This window comes from Cebus imitator, unplaced genomic scaffold (genome assembly GCF_001604975.1).
Source record: "Cebus imitator isolate Cc_AM_T3 unplaced genomic scaffold, Cebus_imitator-1.0 Scaffold433, whole genome shotgun sequence".
Lineage (NCBI taxonomy): Eukaryota > Metazoa > Chordata > Mammalia > Primates > Cebidae > Cebus > Cebus imitator.
The window spans coordinates 29168-52709 of record NW_016107748.1 but is presented as its reverse complement, the minus strand read 5'-3'; the positions used below and the strand labels follow the sequence as shown (position 1 = coordinate 52709).

General features: G+C 36.4%; 1 protein-coding gene across 4 annotated transcripts in view; it reads left to right on the top strand.

The window, feature by feature from the left end:
• TAFA2 (TAFA chemokine like family member 2) overlaps positions 1-23542 on the top strand; it is a 483813-nt gene that overhangs the window by 448306 nt on the left and 11965 nt on the right. For 2 of the 4 annotated variants that reach the window (XR_005197126.1, XR_001819551.2), the window contains one exon: positions 22286-22532. The exons of the other annotated variants lie outside the window; for them this stretch is intronic. The gene's annotated coding sequence lies outside the window, so the exon portion shown is untranslated. The remainder of the gene's footprint in view (positions 1-22285; positions 22533-23542) is intronic. 4 annotated transcript variants of the gene reach the window in all.

Sequence of the window (23542 nt, the reverse complement as noted above, 5' to 3'; positions counted from 1 at the left end):
TCCCTATTCATTTGTCATCATCTCACTTTCAGTCAGGCCCTAAATTACATTCTGGTCCACAGCACAGACTATAATGACCTTTAGGGTTTTTCTAATTGTTTTGATGGAACTCACAGTGAGAAATACATCTCGCATAGTGATCCACCACACACATAACATGCATATGCACACTCATACATGCCACACTAAAATTAAAGTTGCATTATGGCGTTTTGACCGACCCTCCTTCCCTCCCTCCCGCCCGCCCGCCCTCCTTCCTCCCTTCCTTCCTTCCTTCCTTCCTTCCTTCCTTCCTTCCTTCCTTCCTATCTCAACCCCATAAATTGCTTTATCACCCGCTTGTGTGTTGAAGCCTGTAGCTTGAAGAACACTGCTTTGGGAAGTGGTATTTGACTTTTTCCTGTGTCTGATCCACAAAACTGATAGCCGCTGCTAACTTGTAGCAATACAAACTACTGAATGAAGAGCTTTCAAAACAACTTACCTTTCACATTTTAATTTTAAATATTTTTATGTAACATTTTTGGGCTGGAAATTTCATAAGGCTTTGTAAAATACAGATTTTGTGGGAAAGAATATGTATGCTACATATATTCACCTATTCAGAAAGTCTTTATTGCCTTCAATTGTCAGATTCTATTCTAAGTCCTGGTCAGAGCACTGAAAAAAAACAAACAAACTGGATGAGGATCCCTGCCTTCATCAGGCCTATATTCTGATAGGGTACATTCATCTTTTATTGCTGCTATAGCAAATTACCACAAATTTAGCGACTTAATACAGTATTCAGTAATTATCTGTAGGTCACATGTCTAGGCACAATGTAGCTCAGGTGGATCTGTGCTCTGGGTTTCATAAAACTAAAATTAAGGAATATGTTTTACCTTTTCACAACAGGGCTGTGTTTCTTTCTGGATGCTTTGGGGAGAATTCACTTCCAAGCTCATTCAGGTTATTGTAAGAATTTGGTTCTTTGTAAATGTAGGACTGAGGTGACGGTTTCTTTATGTATTAGTTTGTTCTCATACTGCTATGAAGAAATACCTGAGATTGGGTAATTTATAAAGGAAGGAAGTTTAATTGACTCACAGTTCCACATTGCTAGGGAGGCCTCAGGAAACTTACAATCATGGGAGAAGGCAAAGAAGAAGCAGGCACCTTCTTCACAAGGTGGCAGGATAGAGTGAGTGCAAGCAAGGGAAATGCCAGCCGCTTATAAAACCATCAGATCAGACTGGGCGAGGTGGTGCACTTCTGTGATCTCAGCACTTTGGGAGATCAATGAAGGTGGATCACCTAAGGTCAGGAGTTTGAGACCAGCCTGACTAACATGGTGAAACCCCATCTCTACTAAATTAAAAAAAAAAAAATAGCCCAGCGAGGTGGCACATGCCTGTTATCCCAGCTACTTGGGAGGCTGAGTCAGGAGAATTGCTTGAATCTGGGAGGCAGAGGTTGCAGTGAGCCAAGAATGTGCTTTTGCACTTCAGCCTGAGGACCAAGAGTGAAACTCCATCTGAAAAATAACATCAACAACAACAACAACAACAAAACCAAAAAACCCCCCAAAAACCCAACAACTACAAAAAAAAAAAAAACCAAAAAACAACAAAAACGCATCGGATGTCATGAGGCTCACTCACTATCCTGAGAACAGCATGGGGGAGATCACCGTAATGACTCAGTTACCACGACCTTGACAGGCAGAGATTATGGGGATTGCAATTCCAGGTGAGATTTTGGGTGGGGACACAACCAAACCTTATCACCAAGGTAGCCATCATCAGGAGGTTCTCTGGGCTTCTTCAGGATGCCTGATGTTCTGATGACATTTTCTCCTTCACCTCAAACCAGCAATGGCATATTGAGTCCGTCTCATGCTTTCAAGCTCTTTGACTTCCCTTTCCCCCGTCTCTCCCTTTCTTCCTCTTCCATGGCATTTCTCTGGTTTACTCTTTTGCCTTTCTCTCCCTTTTTGGGGCTCAGATAATTACATTGGCTCTACCTAGATAGTCCAGGATAATCTCCCACCTTTAACATCAGCTGATAAGCAACCATAATTGCATCTGCATAATCTCTTTATAGCAGTGCTTAGATTAGTGTTTGTTTGAATAATCAAGGGATGAAAAACTTGGGAGTATATCTTTGGGATTCTGCATACCACATGGGAGGATACAAAAAAATAAACAAAATAAGTAAATCTGTAGTACGTTGGATGATGATAGATGCATGAGAAGAAAATTAAGCAGGGAAGGGAAGTGGGGAGTGCTGCCAAGCAAGGGAGTTTGCATAGTTGATTGAAATCTTGGGGGTGAGGGGATAAACTTCATGGCTAAGTGGAGGACAAGCTAACCAGACAGGAGGAAGAAGTAAAAAGGACCTCAGATGGGAGCTTTGCTGAGCAAATCATATTCAGAGGGTAGAAATGATGCTTGTGGCTGGAGCGAAGTGAACTAGGGCAAGTAGTGGAATAAAAGTTAGAAAGGCAACATGAATAATATCACAATGCATTTAAACTTTTGTCCTAAGCAAACAGAGGGATTTGCCCTTATGTGAGATGGAGAGAAAGGTGGAAAAAGCATGTTTGATTTTTTACATGAATATTCACTAGATTTAGGCCATTCAACTTAATTAAAAACTAAGTATGGTACAACACCTTAAATTTGATATTTCTTAAGAGTAGGTAGATTTTTTTTTACTACAGGAATGAGAAATTCAGAAATTGAATAAGTGAAATTTATATTAAATAATATTTAAACTCTCAAATAATATAGAGATATGAAACATAACACTTAGGAAGCATATAATCACTATAATAATATTAAGTTTTGAAGAGATTTGGACAGAAATGGATTAATATATTAAGGTAATCTTTTTCCTTAATTAGATATTGAGTTCAAGGTAGATAGGACACTGAGCTGGGTGTCCAGGAAGTAGCATTAGGAAAAGTAACATTTTTAGGCCAGATGCAGTGGCTCATGCCTGTAATTCCAGCACTTTGGGAAGCTGAGGTGGGGGATGGCTTGATGCCAGGAGTTAAAGACAGCATGGGCAGCATAGTGAGACCCAGTCTATAAAAACAACAACAACAAAATTAGGCAGACGTGGTGGCATTCACTTGTAACCCCAGCTACTTGGAAGGCTGAAGCAGGAGAATTTTCTGAGCCCAGGAGGTTGAGGCTATAATAAGCCATAATAGTGCCACAAAACTCTAGTCTAGGCAACAGAGTGAGACTCTGTCTCAAAAAAGGTGACATTTTAAACCTGATATTTTAAATTTAAGAGCTGATTACTTAATTAAATATAAGTTAATAGGGCCAAGAGTGCCAACCTTGGTATTTGTTTAAAGAGTTATTGAAAAATAATGCAAAAAGTATATCATCAGGCTCTATTTCCAAATTTGGGCCGTATTTTTGTAATTGAAATGAGAAGTGGGTGATGTATGAGTACTTTGAAATTCCTCTAAGACGTAGATGCTTCTGCAATATTTGAGCCCGGTGTTTATTTGTAGAGTTACTCTGAACATTGTGCTTATAATCTTAGAGTTAATTGTGAATGTTCACAGATTGTAATAGGACTAGTTTGAGCACCATAGAGTTTCATTTGCAACTGCAAAGTATGTCTTTAGGCGACTGCTTCTGTTCTGTGAAATAAATGGCAAGAGCAATATTTCTGTCTCTTACCTAAGGGCTGATAGATAAAATTTTGTCATGGCTTTATATCTAATGTTTAAGACCTAGATATTTGTTTAAAGGTAAGCATTCCTGGGAGAGGCAATACTTTTATCTGGTTTTGGTTAAGAAAATGCCTTAATAAAAGAAAAATGGCACCTCATAGGACTTGGGGAAAACAGAAAGGTATGTTCAAGAAGCCATACTTAGTGGTGCTTCTGTGCTTTTTTTTCCCCTATTGAGAGTGACAAACCTCCTATTAAAAAATACGGATAATCTTTCCTATGTACATTCTCCCATGGCTCTTTCCTTCCTATATTCATCAGACATTTTTTGTGGAATTTAAGTCTCCTAATCAATGACTTCAGATCCAATTTTATTTTCTTACTCTGGAGAGTGGGGTGAAGATGCAGTTGAGAAATAAAATACAATTTTCCCACAAGCTCAGGATTTCTAGCTCCCTTCTAGGCTGTTCAAGACTTGTCAATTCACCTGTAAGTAGTGGAGGGTTGTTTGTGAAGTGCACCCAATAGAAAGGGTGGCATTGAGCTTTACTCTAGAGTGACCAAACCTCATCTGGATATGCTCAAGAAAGTCCTGAATACCAACTTTTAATGGGCTAGAAGAAAAGAGGCAAATGTAAATGATTTTGTAGGTATTTACCTCAGGGAATTAAAGCAATAAGAGCAATATACTTTAAATTATTTGACAATATAGAATGTGAAAGAAAAAAGTATAGATTTGTTCTGTGTGACTACAAGGAATACTAAGCCTATAGTGATAACTTTGTCAGTGTCAACTCTAGATGACATTGAATCAGCTGCCCAACAAAAGCCAAAATAGACAAATGGGATCTAATTAAACTCCAGAGCTTCTGTACAGCAAAGGAAACAATCATTAGAGTGAACCAGCAACCAACAGAATGGGAAAAAATTTTTGCAATCTATCCATCTGACTAAGGGCTAATATCCAGAATCTACGAAGAACTGAAATAGATTTACAAGAAAAAAAAACAAACAAACCCATTCAAAGTGGGCGAAGGATATGAACAGATGCTTTTCAAAAGAAGACATCTATGAGACCAACAAACATATGAAAAAATGCTCATCATCACTGGTCATTAGAGAAATGCAGATCAAAACCACATTGAGATAACTATCTCACACCAATTAGAATGGCAATCGTTAAAAAATCTGGAGACAACAGATGCTGGAGAGGATGTGGAGAAATAGGAACACTTTTACACTTTTGGTGGGAGTGTAAATTAGTTCAATCATTGTGAAAGACAATGTGGCAATTCCTCAAGGACCTAGAAATAGAAATTCCATTTGACCCAGCAATCCCATTACTGGGTATATATCCAAAGGATTATAAATCGTTCTATTATAAGGACACATGCATACGAATGTTCATTGCAGCACAGTTTACAATAGCAAAGATTGGAACCAACCCAAATGCCCATCAATGATAGACTGGACAGGGAAAATGTGGCACATATACACCATGGAATACTATGCAGCCATAAAAAATGATGTTAGTGTCCTTCATAGGGACATGGATGAATCTGGAAACCATCATTCTCAGCAAACTGACACAAGAACAGAAAACCAAACACCGCATGTTACCACTCATAGGCGAGTGTTGAACAATTAGAACACGTGCACACAGGGAGGGGAGCATCACATACTGTAGTCAGTTGGTGGGGGCTAGGGGAGGGACAGTGGGGAGTGGGGAGGGGTAATGAGGGGAGAAATACCAGATACAGGTGACGGGGGGATGAAGGCAGCAAACCACCTTGCCATGTGTGTACGTATGCAACAATCCTGCATGATCTGCACATGTACCCCAGAACCTAAAGTACAATTAAAAAGGGGGTAAGTTCCTCATTATAGGATGACATATATTTGTGGCTTTTAAGGGATGAACAGAATTTCACAGAGTTGTCTAGGTCAATCTATCAAAACAAAAAACAGCTTATATGGAAACGAGAGAATAGAAGATCATGTCTTACTCATGGAATTGAAACCATTACATGGGGTAACAATGTGTGTGAAGAGAAGTATTGACTGAGGAATCCTTGTGAGGGGAATCATGGCAGGCTGAATTTGTATCATGATCTGCATTTAAATACCATGTTAAAAGATTTGGATTTTATTCTCTGCAGTGGTGAATCATTAGAAGAGAAGGGTCTGATTTATACTTCAAAATGTCTGTCTGTCTGCAATGGGTCAATAGAATTGAGGGAAGTATGAGGTAATGGACCTGAAGTAAGAAAGGGAGGTGATGGTAGTGTGGTTGCAGAGGGCAGGGAATTGATAGGGTTTGGTAATTAACTGAATATAAAAAGTGAATGAAAGGAAAAATTCCAGACTCATGTATTTATCACATATTTCTGGTTCGACTTATTTTTGCAATAGTAATTGCTATTGAGATGATGAGGTAGAGATAGCTGAAGAATAATTTGATATTATGCCTAGAGGTCAAGAGAGAAATCTGGAAATTATTATTCCCTAGATGGTATTGAAATAATTAATTAAGAAAACTCTCTCAAAAGGAGTACATAGAAAAAGAAGGTCATCAAAGACATTTAGCAACTAATGTGGAAGAATGTACCTGTAAGGAACAAGAAGTGTGGACAGAGATACAGACAGAAAACCAGGAAAGACCAAAGTCTGGGAGAATGAAGTAGTGAGTTCCAGCGATCCAGGGCTTTCAATTGATGCAAGGGTATGGAAACTGCAGACAGGTAATAACTGCATCCTAAAACAAGCAGTTATGTGCTTTAAGTCTCTGTCTGAATGTGGGATTTGTATGAAATACTGAGTTCTTGTCCAGTAAATGAACATTATTTGTTATATTATAATCCTAAAACTTGCCTGCTAGTTGGATGGTGTCACTGGTAAAACATTGTAAACACTGCAGTATATACATCCATTTAAAACAAATGCACTGTTCAAAGTACTTTAAAAATAAGAATAAATATGGGCCAGGTGCAGTGGCTTATGCCTGTAATCCCAGCACTTTGGGAGTCTGAAGCAGATGGATCTCTTGAAGCCAGGAGTTTGAGACCAGCTGGGCCAACACGGTGAAACCCAGTATCTACTAAAAATACAAAAATTAGCCAGGTTTAGTGGCATACCTGCAGTCCCAGCCTTGGGAGGCTGAGGCATGAGAATTCCTTGAACCCAGGTGGTGGAGGTTGCAAGGAGCTGAGATTGCACCACTGCACTCCAGCCTGGGTGACAGAGTGAGAATCTGTCTAAAAGAATAAATATCAATCTCCCTAGCAGAATTTACAAACTCTGTTTAAAGGAAGCTTATCTGTTCATTCATTCATTCGCTCTGTGAAGACAAATTGAATGTATGGTATGTGGTTATGTGCCAGATATTGTGCTAGACTTTGGGGATTCAGATTTTCAAAAAAATTATGACTCTTTGCTGTCCAACAATTCACAGTCAGTTGGATAGAAAGTCAGTAAATCATTGTCATGTACAGAAGTGGTAGGACAGAAGTTTGTTTAAGTGCCACGGAAGCACATTGGCAGTTTAATATTGCATGGCCCATAACTCTTCTTACACTTAAGGATACCAGATTGTGATGCCATTCAAGGGCAATTTACTTATAATTTGTCTCCTTAGTGCATAGTGACTAAACACAATCTAACAGAATCTAAATATTATGTTCCATGATGTCAAGATTGAACTGAATTTTTTTCCTGCCTTTATGTCTATATGGTACTATCATAATGGAACAAAAATCCAATAAAATGCTTTCTCAACTAGACTATCTTTATATACATATATAATGTGTGTATACATATGTAAATGTATATGTATACACATGCATGAAAAAGAGAGATGGAGGCATACACATACACATACACAGAGACAGCAGAGAGAGGAGAGACAGAGGGAGGGAGAGAATTTGCATATAAAAAATTGGGGCTGCAGTAGTAACTCTAATTAAATTAAAAATAATTTAAGATTCTCAGCAGCAAATAAGAATATGGAAACCTTATACCATTACACATATTTTTTAATGTTTTAAGCTTATAAAACACTTTAAAAATTTTGAAATAACATATATTAGTTATAGCAAAATCAGTCATTCTGTTGAAATGTGATCTAAGGTATAAAACTCAAATTGCCAAATAAAAACAAAAAAAATAAACACATATAGTTTATAATAAGCCATAGAATTCATTTTATTATAATGTTTAATATTGAACTTGTTTAAAATGAGTTAGTTAGCTGTTGAATATAGGCTTTGCTCTCGTGGTTCAGTATTATGGCATTTTTTTCCTATTAAGTAGCAATGTTGGCTTCCCATGATTTATGGTAGGATTAGCATGAAGTCATTAAAAGATTCTTTTGTTGAGATTCTGCTTACCATTGGCTATTTTATTTTTGTCTTTTATTTCTTATTCTCTTCTGGTAACAAACTTATTTTACACTTACATTGCATTTTCTGTTCTCTTCTTGGTCCTGTTGAAAGAACACTGGTGAGGGCAGGAAGGAGGATGGTAAGAGAGAGAAAGAGAGAGAAAGAGAGAGAAACTAGGTAATATCTGGCAGTGTAAATTTATTTTCAAAGAATGCTTGCAAATAATTGAATCCAGCCTTTGCTTTGCAACTTTAAAATACCCTATATTTGAAAAGGCTGTTTGAGTAATTGTGAGGAGAGTTGATTTGGTCAGGCTGTTTCTAGGATTCATATACTGAGAATCTTTTATTCTATCTTGAAAGAAATCAAATTGAATATTCTCAGACACATTGGCTAACAGAAGAATCTAACCAAGTAGCATAATTAGAAATCTCAGCCCCCAACTTCAGTTACAACATATGATCGATTTGTGAGATTACTGAAGGCAAATGTCTGGTCAGACAGTCCAACTATGGTTTGAGATTAAATTTCACAAATGAAATCAACTTGTCGAGAGCACTCCTGCATATATAATATAGTTGTGAACCATCTGCCTCCAGGTTATAGCTTTGAGGATTTCTTAGATGCGTTGTAAGGATTTCTCTTATGAATAAAGTTCATGATAAATGCTGTTAATGGTAACTTTAAAATAATTCACACTGTACCTATGCAATGGTCTAAGGACATCCTGTGCAGTAAAACTGTCTCACATTACTATGTCACATGGAAGGTAAAGATAAATATTCATAACATGAAACAAAATTGTTCATATAATTGGACTAAAAATATCTATAGATCACAATAGAATTATTTTCAGTAGTACTGATGACGTCTCACTAAGTGTTCAGCCTTTCTGAGGTTACTGAAATTAGTGACAGATAGAGACATTGTCAGGGTGTATCAGGTAATTTTTTATTCTCCATTTCACCCAGCATGGACATTTGAGGTCACTGTGCAATGTTAAGTCTACCCAACTTGTCAAGGTCCCACAAGGCCTTACAAACCTGGTATCATCCTCCCATTTTTGATGCACTGTGGTCTTCTCAGCCTAGTTCCTACAAATGTACATCAATTCTATCCCATAATGAGTGCGTACGTAGTATACTTGGCTCTTCCAGAATAGCACTGGGTGAAATTTGCTAAGAGACAGCTGGGATATTAGTGCTACTGTGCCAGCTACCTCTTCATTGGTTTTACAGGAGAGATGGTCACAGCAAGAGAGTGTTGTTTTCAAACGTCACTAGAAAGAAGTTCAAGAAGTATTTTGCTCCTCAGTCATCAAATGATTTTGTTTATTCACCTGGAATAAAGTATTTGGGAAGTCAGAAAGCCAAGTATGATGGTTAAGTATATGTGTCAACTTGGCTGGGCCACAGTGCCTAGATATTTGATCAAACATTATTCTGGATGTTTCTATGAGGCTATTTCTGGATGAGATATATGTTTAAGTTGGTGTACTTTGAGTGAAGCAGAATACTCTCAGTAATGTGGGTGAGCCTCAATTATTTAAGGCTGGGAATAACAAAGGGATAGCCTCCCTTGAACAAGAGGGAATTATTCAGCAGAATTCTTTTGGATGATAACTGTAACTCCTTCCTGAATCTTCAGGCTGCTGGCCTTCTTCCAGCAAATTTTGGACTCCCCAAGCCTCTACTATTGCATGAGCAAATTCCTTACCATGAGTCAATCTCCTTTCTCTCTCTCTCTCTCTCTCTCTTTCTGTGTGTGTGTGTGTGTGTGTGTGTGTGTGTGTGTGTGTGTATGGCTCTATACATTTATACAGTCACAGCCTTTATGCTGAATGAAAATGCCCAGATTACATATTTTCTTGACTCCTGTACAGTGGAAGTTTTTTTTAAAGACATCTTTTAGAGCGGTAGTCTGTTTGTGCTGCTGTAACAAAATACCACAAGGTGGATAATTTATAAAAAACAGAAATTTACTTCTCTCGGTTCTAGAGTCTGGGAAGTCCAAGGTCATGGTGATGGCAGGTTATTGTCTGGTGAGGGCTGCCGTCTGCTTCCACAATGGTCCCTTTGGAGGGGAGGAATACTGTGTCATCACGTGGCAGAAGGTGGAAGGGCAAGGGAGCCAAATGTGGTGTGAAGCCTCTTTATAAAGCACTTAATCCCATTTATGCAGGAGGAGCTCTCATGACCTAGTCATTCCTTAAAGGTGCCACCTCTTAGTGCTATCACATTGGCAACACCTGAATTTTAGCGGGGACAGATTCAAACCATAGCAAGCAGTTTTAAGTTAAAAGCAAAACAGAGAGTACATGGTAATTTCCCGTATGACCCCTACCCACACATGCACAATCTCTGTTATCAACATTCCCACTAGAGTAGTTCATTTGTTACAAAATTGACCATTATTATCCAAAGTCATTAGGTTACATTAGGGTTTACTCTTGGTTTTGTACATTCTGTGCTTTTAGACAAATATGTAATAACATGTATCCACTATTACAGTATCATACAGACTATTTTCACTGCCCTAAAAATCGCCAGTTCTCTATTTATTTCTCTCTCCCTCCTGACCCCTGGCAATCACTGATCTTTTTACTTATCTATAGTTTTCTCATTGTAGGTATTATATAGTTGCAATCATGCTACATGTATTCTTTTCGGATTGGGCTTCCCCCCCACCCCCCGCCTAGTATTTACATCTCCTCTGTGTCTTTTCAAGACTTGATAGCTCACATATTTTTAGCTTGAGTAATAGTCTGTCACCTGGATCTATCACAGTTTATCCGTTCATTTACTAAATGACATTTTGGTTGCTTCTGCATTTTGACAATTAGGAATAAACATCCATGTACAGATTTTTATGAAGATGTACATTTTCACTTCCTTTGCATAAATGCCAAGGAACATGGTTGCCAAATCGTATGGCAAGACTATGTTTAATTTTTTAGAAACTGCCAAGCTGCCTTTCAGAGGGGCTGTACCATTTTGCATTCCCACCAGCAATAACTGAGAGTTCCTGTTGTTCAGCGTCTTTGCCAGCATTAGTATTAGAATTCTGGGCTTTGGCCATTCTAATTAATGTGTACAGTGGAAGTTCTGATACATTTTTGGACCTACCTCTTCAGGCTACATACCTCTTATTGGATCTGTGAGATACCAGATTAGTTTGGGAAGGGCAGTCTTTGAAAAGATACATAAGACAAGCAGGTCATTTAAAAAACTTGCCATCCTAAATTATTTAAGCCTAAAGGAATGTATATTTATGAGGAAAAATGTTATTACGCCAAAGGAAAAATCTCATTTTTCTCATACCACACAACAGAGCTAAGCACTGTAGTCATAAAGGCATTCTGAAGCTCCCTGCCTAGCAATTTCCTAATAAGAAAGTCTTATTCCTTGAGAGGGGAATAATACTTTATGTTGATTTATGAGGACTTTTGCCTGTAAAAAAATCTTAAATTGGTGGAGACTCCGGAAAGGCTCTAAGCATTCTATTGGCTTTGCTTTACTCATTCACAATGGATACAGTGCCAGGAACTACTATCATCTATCTATATATCTGTCTGTGTATCTATGTATGTATGTATGTGTGTGTGTGTATTACATCTGTCCATCTACTTCAGAGAGAAAGCCTTGAAAGATGGTGTAATGATTAAGAACCCAGTCTCTGGAATCATTTTTTTGGGTACATAACCCAACTGCGGTGTAATAGCTGGTGTTCTTGGGAAAGTTACTTTACATCGGTACTACTCAGTTTCCACATCTGTGAGATGATGACAATAATATATTTGCCACATAGATTTCTCACATTGATAAAATCAGTTAATATATATAACATACTTAAAACAGTTTTTGGCCAAGTATAAGGACTATATGTGTATAAAGTATAAAACTTTATGCACATAAATCAACAAGTTGTTAATAGGCTATTAAAATGGGCCAATTTTCTCATAACTCAAACATTAACATTATTATTCCACAATAGTCAGTCTTGTTAAAGAAACACTAATGTGGATATAACTTAAAACTTCCTTTACTGTCTCTATTCATACCTAAACTAGGGCTTTAAAGAGAATGCACATATTCATTGGAAGTTGGTCTGTCTCTTTTAGAATAGCCATAAAATTTCATCTTAGCCAGAAACCATAGAGCTGTACTGAATGGATTTCAGTGCTTGGGAACTGTCTCCACCATGCCCCAAGTGGGCCAGGTAGGGACTATTGAACTACTCAATTGTGATGGTGCTCTTCCCAGGATATGCTGCAAGAGTGGAAATGTTTTTTTCGTATTTATAGCCATCAGACATTGGGTTTTCTGCAACATCTCTTGTGGACTTATCATGGCTACCAAGTGAAGGAGGCAATTCTTTTTCTTCCGACAATTACAATTTTTGACATTCATTCAACTAATATTTCTATGTCTACTGGTATAATTCAAAGATAGCCTTATGTGCATGCACAAATCCTTTATGATTAAAATGCTTTGTTAACTGGAGAGGGAGGAGTGTTAGTCTGGGTCTGTGAGCTAGGTTTTTGTTTTTGTTTTTTTCCATTTTCTTTTTAAGTTTTTGTAGTTGTTTGTAGCAATTTTAGATGAGGTTAGCCTAGAGTGGTTGTTGCAGCAGGAGAGGATTGTTTTATCGAATGTGGAGTCACCCTTGCCCATTTTGCCATTACTAATACAATATTAATGTTCTTACTAAATCACACAACACTAAGTAGAAACTGATGCAGAAAGTGTATATAGATATTTAGCAATTCGCAGAGGCCAATAATTCCTATTCATGAAATAACCAATAAAACCTAAGCGATTTTTGAAACTCAGTACATTTTAACCTAAACATGTTGCAATGTGTAAGTTTTTGCTCTTAGGAGATGTTAGGTACATAGTATACATTCTTTATAATTTATCCTTACTCTAGTGTAATCTCAAAAATAAAGCAAACTTTGTCCTGTGCTGTATATAGAAAATGCATAGCCTTGTGAAGTATAATCATGGTGTCAAAGAGTTAGATTACATATATTCATGCTTACTGCCTTACTTATTAAACAATTTGATTTCATATTTTGTAGCAGGAATAAAATAATGATAATAATTTTAAGATAACTTTATTTTAAAAATACTTATTTCAAAATATGTTTTGAAAATGTTTAAGAGTTACTGTTTATTATATTTTTGCTGAGGCATAATTGCACTTAACCTTCTTAGCAGTGTAATAAGATACAGATTGTCTTCAGTTACAGGAAGGAAACTAAGTTATTTTTTTAGTGAAATAACAGGGGCACACAATTAATTTATAGCTAGGTGAGGATAATCTGATGACTGGATGATGTTCTTAAATCATGCTCTTAACCACCATGTTATATGTATTACCCACCTGACTCTCTAAAAATCTATATTCATCATTGTCTTCATCATCATTATTACTAGTGAATTAACATTCAGTATGTGTAGGGCACAACATTCCATTTTAGCCAACTTTAAATTACTCGTGGTAAAGAAAAGAAAAAAAAAGAAGCATTGAAAAAATTATGAAAAAATGATGCGATTTTCATGTTTCAATTTTAGACAAAATTAGAAAAATTCCATTGCAATAGAAATTTTCTTTAAAATATAATTGAAAAAACTAAAAGATAAAATCTAGTTGGTAAACTGAAGAGAAATGCTGAGTAATATAAATTCCCAGTATTGCAGTGTTTTAAAATAGACCTAGATTTTTAACAAGCCTATTTGACCTCCTTGATATAACAACTCTTATGTCTCAAAGGTAATGATGTGTGCCACCACTTTAATGTGATTCTAAGGGTTCAGGACCCTGGACTCCAATGCTAACTGAAAATATTATGGTCAGTCTTTCACATTACTATCTACTATCTCCATGTCTCATCTTTATGATGGGAAAGTTGAAGAAATTAGTGCAGTGCTATATCTAGAAACCCCTCTTCAATGCCAAACTAACACTTATTAGCAATTTGATGTGATTTAGTAGATTTCAGAAATGTTTTATGCTTCAAGGAATGCTCTTTTTTAGCCTATTACAATGGCTGAAATTCTTGCACTAGAGAGGCATTCATTCACAGCCTGAAGACTTTACATCTAGGAGTTAGTTATTAAAATTTAAATTTCCATGATAAGGGTAATTAATCTATGTGGGTGATGATATAATTTATTGTCCAGAGTAGGACACATTTCCGGGATAAACCCATCAGGAAGTCAGGACAACAGAGATAGATCAGAACTATTCCAATCAAAATGGAAAATGTAGTCATTCCAATTGTAAGTAACTGTTAGCTAATGTCTATTTTAAGTATTAGATGAAAGCAAGTTTAGAAAGAAAACTCTGTCAAATAATTATAATGCATGATTGTAATGCAGAAGTGCTATGCAGGCAGAAGAATACCAATAACAAGTTTCAATTATTAATTTTATGGATGACTAATTGACACCAAATCCATCAGTAAATTTGAACTCACATAATTTGGCTTTCAGTTTTAGTAATAGATCAGGTAATATCTTTATGTTTCTCCTCCCCTCATCCCATGAAAGAAAATTGAAGAACTTAACAAAATATAGGGTCATATGTTTGGAGGCACTGGAAAGCCAGCAAGAAAGTGAAGCCACTGGTTCAGAATTCAGGAAAGGATGAAGACAGAGAGATTATTCTGCTCTTGGAAATCACTTCACCCATGGAAGCAATTGTCAGCATTAGAGGAGTGGCTCAGTGGATAAAAGTGCATTGATGACCTTGCAGAACCCAGGAGACTGCTGTGGTAGGCCAGGGATCCCTGTGAAGGGGAGCCCTGGTATGTCTTATTTCTTACTGGAAACCCAAAGTGCTATACCCCAAGAGGAAGAGGGAATTAAAAGTAAAACAGCCCTCATAGGGCTCAATCTGAGTCATTTTAATACCTGAAATTAGGTTGAGGTGAGCAAGTATTTTTAAGGCATACTTGGCAAAACCAAATGTAATTCTTCTCTGGAAAGATTAAAGCCCCAGTCTCACAATCACTCCACAAATAATTTTGCAAATAATATATTCAGCATACAATGAAAAATAACCAGGCAAACATGAAGACAAGGCAATTTAAACAAAAACAAACTGCAGAATTGTTGCACTAAGACAAACACTAAAAAATTTGTAAAAGAACGTATAACTCCAAGCCAACTAAAAAAAATGGGCTAATAAAAACAATACAAAAGAAGACAAAAGAGGAGAGAAAATAAATCAAGAGCAAGTGGAATAAATAGAAATTAATAATGATAGCTTGTAACTCAAATATATAAGTACATTGAATGCTAATGGAGTAAATAATTCAATTAAAAAGCAAATGTATATTTAGAATGATGAATGTGCTAATCACCCTGAGTTGCTCTTTATGTACTGTAAACATACATTGAACATCAAACTGTATCCCATAAATATGTATAAATTTTATGTGTCAATTATAAAATAAACTTTTTTTTTGTCTTTTTTTTCCCATTTATTTTATTGCATTTTAGGTTTTGGGGTACATGTGAAGAACATGCAAGATTGTTGCATAGGTACACACGTGGCAGTGTGATTTGCTGCCTTCCTCCCCATCACCTACATCTGGCATCTCTCCCCTTGCTATCTCTCCCCAGCTCCCCACCCCCCGCCGTCCCTCCCTTATTTCCCCCCAACTGACCCCAGTGTGTAGTGCTCCCCTCCCTGTGTCCATGTGTTCTCATTGTTTAACACCCGCCTATGAGTGAGAACATGTGGTGTTTGATCTTCTGCTCTTCTGTCAGTTTGCTGAGAATGATGGTTTCCAGGTTCATCCATGTCCCTACAAAGGACACAAACTCATCATTTTTGATGGCTGCATAATATTCCATGGTGTATATGTGCCACATTTTCTTTGTCCAGTCTATCATCGATGGGCATTTGGGTTGGTTCCAGGTCTTTGCTATTGTAAACAGTGCTGCAATGAACATTCGTGTGCATGTGTCCTTATAGTAGAACGATTTGTAATCCTTTGGATATATACCCAGCAATGGGATTGCTGGGTCAAATGGAATTTCTATTTCTAGGTCCTTGAGGAATTGCCACACTGTCTTTCACAATGGTTGAACTAATTTACACTCCCACCAACAGTGTAAAAGTGTTCTTACTTCTCCACATCCTCTCCAGCATCTGTTGTCCCCAGATTTTTTAATGATCGCCATTCTAACTGGCGTGAGATGGTATCTCAATGTAGTTTTGATTTGCATTTCTCTGATGACCAGTGATGATGAGCATTTTTTTGTATATTTGTTGGCCTTATGTATGTCTTCTTTTGTAAAGCATCTGTTCATATCCTTTGCCCACTTTTGAATGGGCTTGTTAGTTTTTTTCTTGTAAATCAGTCTAGGCAAAACCATCCAGGACATAGGTATAGGCAAGGACTTCATGACCAAAACAGCAAACGCATGGACAACAAAAGCCAAAATAGACAAATGGGACCTAATCAAACTCCACAGCTTCTGCACAGCAAAAGAAACAGTCATTAGAGCAAATTGGCAACCAACAGAATGGGAAAAAAGTTTTGCAGTTTACCCATCTGACAAAGGGCTGATATCCAGAATTTAAAATAAACTTTTTAAGAAAGGCAAATACAAAGATTATCAATCTGGATCAAAAGATCAAAACACAAATATATGCTGTTTAATAGAGATACATCTAAACTATAAGAATTAAGAAAAATGGAAAATAAGACAATAATGGGAAAGATACACTATGTAAATATCAATACCAAAGAAGAATTTGCAGCAAATACTCTTGCTAAAGAAGGATATTTTCTGATTATCCAAGTCTTCATTCCTCAGGAGGAAACCACATAAGTGACTTTCTGCTTATATTAGTGCTTGCATACTACTTCTATTTTCACAAGAATTAGTTAACACCAATTAAGTTCTAACTAATACTAACTAATTATGTTCTCACTAGGGCCAAGCACAATCCCAAGAACTTTATACATACTAGCTCATTTAATTCTTGTAACCATCCCATGAATCAGACTTGATTATTATTCTCCTTTTACAGTTGAGGAGACTGAGGCATAAAGAGGTTGTCAACTCATAAAAATAATGACTAGATTGTTAGTTGGCAGAGGGAGGGGGGGATGACAAAGCGGAAAAATAATATAAAGGTAGTTATTACCACTGAACTATACACTCACAAATAGTTAAGATGGTAAATTCCATGTCCACGTTTTACCTCAATAAAACATAAAAATAAAAAGATGTTCCCCAAGTTACATTGTGAGTAAGCAATAAAGCTGGGATCAAACCCAGGCAATATAGCCTCCAAGTCATGAGAATAAATATTCGAGTAGGAAGAGCCTAATGGAACCGACTAATTTTTGGCTTTGTCTCTGCCATACATTTCAAACCAGTTTGCCATAAATAGGATAGGGCCTAATATCCCTAAAAAACTCTAAAAGATAATATCAGAAAAACTCCTGTAGATGTTGGCTTACGCAAAGAGTTCATGACAAATAACCCAAAAGCAAATGGTGACAAAAACAAATATAAATAGATAGGACGTAATTAAACTAAAAACCTTCTACACAGCAAAAGAAATAATCAGTAAAGTACACAGACAACCCACACAGTGGGAGACAATACTTGCAAACTATGCATCCAACAAAAAACTAGTATCCAAAATCTACAAAGGATCGCAAATCAGCAAGAAACAAACAATCCCATCAACAAGTGGGCTAAGGACTTAAATAGACAATTCTCAATAAAAGATATACAAATGGCAAACAAACATGGAAAAAATGCCCAACCTCACTAATTATCAGGAAAATGCCAATCAAAACCACAATAGAATGGCCATAATTTTAAAAATAATTAAAAAAAATAGATGTTGGCATGGATGTGGTGAAAATGGAACACTTACACTGCTGGGGGAATATAAATTAGCACAGCCGATGGCAAAACAATATGGAAATCTAAAGTAGATGTAAAGAACTAAAAGCAGATGTACCATTTGAGCTATTCTCTCTCTCTCTCTCTCTCTCTCTCTCTCTCTCTCTCTCTCACACACACACACACACACACACACACACACACATCATGGAATACTGCTCAGCCATACAAAGAAATAATGTCTTTCACAGCAATCTGGATGCAGTTGGAGGCCATTATTCTAAGTAAAGTAACTAAGGAATGGAAAACCAAACATCTTATGTTCTCACTTATAAGTGAAAGCTAAACTATGCAGACACAAAGGCATAAGAATGATACAATAAACTTTGGAAACTCAGGGAGAAGGGTTGGAGAGGGGTGAGGCATAAAATACTACGTATTAGGTATAATGGCCACTCTTTGGGTGATGGGTGGACAAAATCTCAGATCTCACCATTAAAGCACTTATCCATGTAACCAAAAACCGCCTCTTTCTTCAAAAGTATTGAAATTAAAAATAAATAGGAAAGAAAATAAAAGCAAACAATATAAAATGTGTCTTCCCTTTGTTCAAGCAGTTCCACATTGAGAAACTATTATGAAGGAGAAATCTCAAAACAAAGTATCAACAATAAAAAATAAAAATTGTGGCCACACACAAAAAATTAGCATCTGTTTGGCTTTAAAAATACTAGTCTCTAGATTTAATAGGAAAAGAAAAAAGGCAGGGGAAGATCGGGCATCCTGAACTGTAATACATAGAGTACATAATTCTGTTTGTGTGTGTGCATGTGATTGCATGCACAATATTATTGGGGGGCAATAGTAAACCAATCATTGTGCTATTTGTTTACTATGTTCTTTTATAGGAAATCTGATGCTATTTCATTTGCACCGCTATATCTGATGTCAAGTAAGCATGGAATTCCTGGGTGTAGGATAATTGTCTCACAAAATATTTCATGAGATAAACTTCCTGACAGTGTTAAGCAGCTATAGGGAAATTACTCAGGAGATAGGTGTATTTTTTTAATGGGTGTATTTTTTAATAGCTTCTAACTGAAATATTAACTGTAATGAACATGCCAACATCCACCTTGATGCGTTCATTTGGACATTCTCCGCATCCCAAGTAATTTGTCTAATACCAATTAGAGCATCACAGGTTGCTATTATCTTCTTGTGTTATTATTTTCATGAATTATTTTTGTTTTTAAAATTAGACCTTTTACAAATGAGAATAAATTTAAATATCTGAGGTGAAAATGTGAAGCTGAATGTCAGGACCCATGCATATCTATAATTTCAAATTCTGAAACTTCAGAATCATGGGGAAAATGCTAGAAAAATTAAAAATTGAGGAACTGATCTTTTGGGTCATTTAATCACCTCCCCTGCTGTTTACAGAGAATCCAAATATTGATTCTAGCTTTCCTTCTTCTGAAATTACTTATCACCTTTTTCCTTACATTAATTCATTCATGTGTTCATTTGTTTATTCATCTCTCCATGCATCCGTTATTTCAATCTTTCATTTAATAAATATTAGGCATCATTTATGTGCCTGATATGCTGCTTAGCACTGAGGAAACAAAAGTATGCCAATATTCCTTTTTCTCCGATACCTCATATTTTACTGAGAGAAACACATTAATAATCATAACATGATGAAATATGTCTTATAATAGAACTATGACAAAGTGCTGATTAGATAAATCATGAAGTGGTCACATTTCTTCTGGGGTTTGAAACAAGTGTATTTTAGGCAAAGCTAAAACAAACACAAAGATAAAGAGACATGAATGGGCACATCATGTCTAGAATTATTAAATAGCTGGGAATTATTAAATAGGCCTGACTAGAGTGGAGCATACATGTTTTGTGGAAGGATTGCGAAGAAGTGAGGATGAAGCTGGGTGGTTGAGTTCTAACCATGAAGGATCTTATATGTCATAAATAAGTTTAGATTTCTTCGTGTAATAGGATTGTATTACAGATTTTTCTTTTCAGGATGATGGTGGCAATGAGGAGGAGGAAGGAACAGCAAGGAAGAAGACAAGTCAGGACATTATTGCCATTATACACACCGAGTGAAATAAAGAGTGTGGCAGTGAAACAGAGAGTAGGAAATAGATCAGAAAGATGATTAGTAGCTGATTAGAGATAAAATATATAGAAAAAAGTTATTCTACTCTTAAACTGTTCAATGGGTATATATGAAATTTTTAAAAAAACAGTTCCTGAAAACATTTCTATGTTTTTGAACAATGTAGAGAAAATGGAGAATTGGAAATGTATAGATGATGTATTTCTCCATGTTCAACTTTTTTAAAAAAAAAAAAAAAAAAAAGAAAGAAACTCTTCTAAATTTTCTCAGTATTCATCATTTATCTTCAGCCACATGTGTCCACTGCAAGTCATGACACTGACCCACATTGCAACTGTGCTGGATTTGATTTATCTAAATAAAGGCAACTAGACTGTGATAAGAAAACAAAGTTCCACTCTTCCTCAAACCATCATTTATACCTTACATTTTCTGGTTTGGCAGGGTGAGGCCAAGATTAGCAGTGATAAGAAAACAGGGGTTTGAAAAAGAAAAAGAAAAAAAAAACAGGGGTCTGTTCTAATTGCTCAATAACACACATATTTTCAAAATCGGAAAATATATTTTTCTACTAATTATGCAATTAGTCTTTTTTCTTGCTATTAGTTTTAACTATTCCAACCTCTCAAATTTATGTAGAAAGTGCTCTACTTTGCTTTTAACTTATGCAACCAAAAATCCTCTATTGTCAGAGCCTAAATTACTATTAATAGCCAATTTTCCATGTGATTTATTATTATTTATTGTTATTTATAGTTTTCTCTCAACTACTAAATTATTATTCATTTATTTAAAAATCAAATAGTATGTTTTGATATTGCTGGAGTACTTTGAAAAAGGGAGTATAAATAAAACTATTTTTTTTTTTTTTTAGATGAAGTCTTGCTCTTGTTGCCCAGGCTGGAATGTAGTGGTGTTATCTCGGCTCACTGCAACTTTTGCCTCCCAGGTTCAAGAGATTCTCCTACCCCAGCTTTCAGAGTAGCTAGGATTATAGATGCCCACTACCATGCCCAGATAATTTTTTGTATTTTTATTGGAGACAGGGTTTCACCTTGTTGGTCAGGCTTGTCTTGAACTCTTGACCTCAAGAGTTCTTGACCACCTGCTTTGGCCTCCCAAAGTGCTGGGATTGCAGGGATGAGCCACTGCGCCCAGCCCGTAAAACTTTTAAACGTCTATCTATATCTATAAAATATCATAAGGTACAACTGAAAAATGTCATAAATCTCATTCTGACTGTTAATGAGGATTATGTAATTAATAATAAGTAGAGAGCAGCAAAGTTGGCTTGAAAAGTGAATGCTGGCCTAGTGCGATGGCTCTTGCCTGTAATCCCAGCACTTTGGGAGGTTGAGGTGGGTGGATCACAAGGTCAGGAGTTTGAGACCAGCCTGGTCAACATAGTCAAACCCCATCTCTACTAAAAACACAAAAAATTAGCTGGGCGTGGTGGCGGGTGCCTGTAATCCCAGCTACTTGGGAGGCTGGGGCGAGAATTGCCTGAACCTGGGAGGTGGAGGTTGCAGTAAGCCGAGATTGTTCCACTGCACTCCAGCCCGGGGGATAGTGCAGGACTCCATCTCAAAATTAAAAAAAGGAAAAAAAGAACGCCACACAGGGGTGACTAGACCCATATGTTGATTAAATGACTTGGCTTCATTTATCAGCCTTAAAGTGTGCATGATTCAAATTCCTGCCTCAGAAAATTCTAAATTACTCTAGGCATTGATGTCCAGGCAAGGCTATGAATGGGTAAGACCACAAATTTTACATCTTTGAATATAATTGATTATAACTACCTAATATTGTTTCCACAATTATTTTACACTTTTATGCTTAGATGACTATTTTTTGATTTCTGTGTGCTTTTAATGAACATTTTTCTTAGGTTTGTGCAGAATGTTTCCCAAATACTCACAAGAAATGCTTACTATCCTTTTTTTTCAATTCCTTGTAAAAATTGTTTATTTTAGTCTCATGTAAAGGCATGTGTCTCTTTGAAATTGAGAAAAAGAGTACTAAGAGTACATAATCCTCTAAGGGAAATACAAACCTATCCGCATTGTGAGCTTTTTGGACGTAAACGACGTTATTGTCTTGTTGTCCTTTTATGCTTGTTGAAATGTCCCCTTTCTCCCAGGTTTGCTTTCTGTAATAATCTGTGAAACAGTGGAGTGCCTGACATGTGTTTGTTCCTTAGGCAAACGTGTAAAACTCTTCAAGTTCGAATGGAGAAGTAGAAAGAGAAGGTTTCTGCTGTGCCTGATGACAATTTTTGATTTCTCCACACTCAAAAAAATTTTGGCTCCACCTTGGAGCACTAGTTGTGGCAAATCCTAGTGTTGGTCGGATTCTAAGGAAGGGACAGAAGTTTCATTGAGAAGTAAAGATTCCAAACAACTCCAGAAATGAGCTCCCGTCTTGGTTTATTTCTCACAGAGCAGCAGGTGTGTACATGGTGCTATCAAGATGAACTATGACCTACTCTTTCTTGTGGTTCCATTAGCATTTCAATGCCCCTGATTTCAGAAGGAGACAATGAACTTGGTACAGCTTTAGGGAGTCAGAGGGCAAAGAACCGCCTCAGTGGTCAGAAAAAAAAGGCATTGGAGTATCTTTATTAAAAAGTGGAAAGAGGCATCATTCCTTAAACTGATATTAGGCCCATACACTGAACAAATGACTGGCCACAAAGAGCCATTATGTTATGTCACCTATGATGGCTCTGCAGTATTGTTTTTTCAAAAATAGGAAATGGATAGTACAAAAATCTGGGTATATTCTTGGACTTCTATTAGTGTTCAAAGTGCTATTTTAGGGAAATTAGCATGAAAAGTACTGAGCCATCAGACTTTCACTTAATCTCCATAAACCAAATAAAGGCTGAATTCTTACCTAATGGTCCATTCTTTATATATTTAAATTGTCCCATAATTGAATGTTATTTCATACCTGCATCTAAGCATTACAAACAGTTAGATTTAAGCATTTATATTTTGATAAACTTTGAAAATTCAAAATTAGTGAACTAACATGGTTATCAGAAAAGTTCAAAAAGAATTACATCTAGGAAACAGAAAAAAAAAAAAAAAAAAGGAGTTGCAATTCTCATCTTTGATAAAATAGACTTTAAAGCAACAAAGATCAAAAGAGACAAAGAAGGAAACAAAAAAAAAAAAAAAAGCAAAAGCATCCAACATGTAAAAACATCACCATCTATGTTGCCCTATCCTTCAGAAAATAGATTTTAGTTTGAAATTTACAGAAGAAGCTGTTTTTATAGAAGATTTACCACATATTAAATGATCATCTCTTAATTTTATGGAAGAAGATAAGGATGGAGAGGAGAGAAGTCTCCATCTCCGTGTTCTGCTTCTGGCATGTCCTCAAAAACTGCTGGTACTAGTTTTGTCCTTCCACAAGTTACATCAAGTCCTTTTTTTTTTTTTTTTTTTTT